Source organism: Morone saxatilis, unplaced genomic scaffold, assembly GCF_004916995.1.
Source record: "Morone saxatilis isolate NCDOM2014 unplaced genomic scaffold, NCSU_SB_2.0 Contig1, whole genome shotgun sequence".
NCBI classification, from domain to species: Eukaryota; Metazoa; Chordata; class Actinopteri; family Moronidae; genus Morone; species Morone saxatilis.
Window position 1 is genome coordinate 5544696 of NW_023339651.1, and position 2562 is coordinate 5547257.

At 41.7% G+C, this 2562-nt stretch overlaps 1 protein-coding gene across 1 annotated transcript in view; it reads left to right on the forward strand.

Annotated features, from left to right (window-relative positions):
- Positions 1-1791: 1791 nt before the first annotated feature.
- ttyh2 (tweety family member 2) overlaps positions 1792-2562 on the forward strand; it is a 46863-nt gene continuing 46092 nt past the window's right edge. Inside the window, exon 1 of the mRNA XM_035668734.1 lies at positions 1792-1800. The gene's annotated coding sequence lies outside the window, so the exon portion shown is untranslated. The remainder of the gene's footprint in view (positions 1801-2562) is intronic.

Here is a 2562-nt window from a genome sequence, read left to right on the forward strand (position 1 = left end):
CCCGCATTCATATTATCCACCTGCGTCCCACATCTCCATCTCATTTACTGTGTTCACCTCAATTACACCCAGTTTACGCCAACTCTCATCACTCCAGCCCCCCATCCCCGCCTTCAGATGAGACGAGGAGCCTTTCTCTCTCCGTCTCTTTGTCTCACCTTGGTGCACACTGCCATCCATCTGTCTGAGCACACCCATTAACACATTTACAATCCCATCTCTTAAATGGCGGCGCTAAATTCCCACTAATTTCCACACCTATTTTATGGGGTACTGGAAAATATGAGAAAGTCGAGGGGTCAATTGCCCTGTCCTTCCTTTGACACTTGCATTTATTTTATTTTTTGCTCTTTTTGTCATCAGCAGATGTGCGGCCTTCTACATGAAAGGCATGTAGCCGTGAAATGGGACAAGATGAGGCACTGCACCCCAACAGATGGAGCTCAGGAGAGGAGCAGTAGAAAGAAATTGATTTTTAGGGGGAAGGGAGCAAATGATAAAAACACATTCATGATGCAGACACTGCAAAATAAGTGGACACACTTAGTGGTAGTTATATATTGCAGTTGCGTTTTTTGCTCTATTACCAGCAAAGTCAACAGGGGAGAGACTGTGTCAGATGATATAAACAGCTGTTTTGAGGCTTCTGGAGGATTTTTCATTTACCTGTCTCTTTTATAGCAATCGCTGACATAATCCAGCAGATTCTTCCATTTCTGAATTTTAATCCCACGACTTGACTTGTGGGGCTCACATCCCAGCATAAGGACAGATGGCTCAGCACCAAAAAGATTTCAGACAAACTAAAAAGGACGAGTAACAGGGGGAAAAAAAGAGGGAGCGAGCTTGAATAAACCCATCTGTTCACAGATGGATGCAGAATTCATTTGAGGCTGTTGGGACAGTCTTGTTGCTATTTTTGTCACGGCACTCCATCTCTGGCAGAAGGTGGGATGGGGGCTAAAGGAGAAATGAGAGGGAGAAGTAGATACAGAGACGTATGAGGAGGTGTCCGCTCTCAGCTGGAGACAGTGGATGCAGCTGGCCTTGTTTCTGGTGCTGGTGCAGACATATTCATTTGGGGGGGGGCTTGTGTCTTATTACCACACTAATCACAGTAACTGTTGACATGAGTTTGAAATTGTTTTGTTCAGAGTTTTAGAATTTCCTTCCATTATGATGTTTACATTGAGCAAATGACAAGGGGATAGGGTTTTTAACAACTATTGAGTGATGAATTCTTTCTGTTTCTACTTCAGTGCAGTGGGACATGTTCAATGGAAGCCACATAAAAGTGCAGGAACTTTTTTTTTTCTTAATTAAATAGTGACAGTTGACGATAAACAGGAAATGGAGGGAGGAAGAGGCGTGGGAGGCGACAGTAAAGCTTATCCACTGATCTTTGCACAGTGACAACCTTATTAGCCTACGTTGAATATGAATGTGGGGATACTGAGTGGCAGATCTGCTACTGAACTCAAATCAGTGTAGTGTGTGATGCTGACAGCCCTACGTGGGGTAGCTAATGAAGTGACTTATTTTTCCAGTGATATTTCTGGCCTCTTGGTGCCACCTATGGGGCCCGTGGTTTACCAGATGGGCTGCCGGGGGTCCCTCAGGGCTTGTGAAACTGCCCTCATGGTTAAATTACCTGTTCAATCATTAGCACACACACTTTAGAGGTATTGATTTGCCTTAAGTTATTCATGTGGTCCAGCGCTTCATGCTAACATTTAGGCTTATAGGGACCTAGCATTGGTACATGCTGTAAGAACATCTTAAAAGCGGCCTCATCACATGGTGAGAGAATCTCAAAAGTTTTAGCAAACAGTTGCCTATTAACACACCCAGCATTAGCATTCATTTTGAGTTGTGTTTCTGTCCCGTAGTCACTGTCCTTTTATCTCTGTTTTGGTCTCCACCAACTCTTGAGAAAATATACACAGCTAAGTTGTTTTTCTTCACCAGTTAGCTTAGCCGTTAACTTGGTCTGCCCTTTGGTTCTGGGGGCTGGTAAGTTAGCACACAGTTGGTTTATCAGAGCTAAGCTAGCTTGCTAGGAATAGCTTTGATCTGCTGGAAAGGGGGTTGAACATAATGGAACTTGCAAGCCTGTACTAACAAAACAATAAGCTAAAAGGGGCTAAAAAAGGCCAATAAAACACAAAAAAAGGTTCTCGTTACTCAAGGATCATTGTAGAATTAGTTTTATAGATGCATGCAAACAAAGCAAAAAGCAATCCACACACACGTATGATTTTAATGTATTTCATATGTTCACCTTTAACTTCGGTTGCATTTTATGTTTAATTCTTTTGTACATGCAGTGGTTGAAAGTAACTAAGTACATTTACTCAAGTCTACAAGTACAGGTTTTACATAACTGATGAAATGCTACTCCACTACATTTTAGAAATAGCTCCTCATCAACCTGCAACATTAAAATACTCCTTACACACTTATACATCACTAATAATAATGCAATATAATATCTAATATAACACTCTTAATAGGGTCATTTGTCTTTGTAACGACTTTTGATACTTGAGTACATTTTGCTGA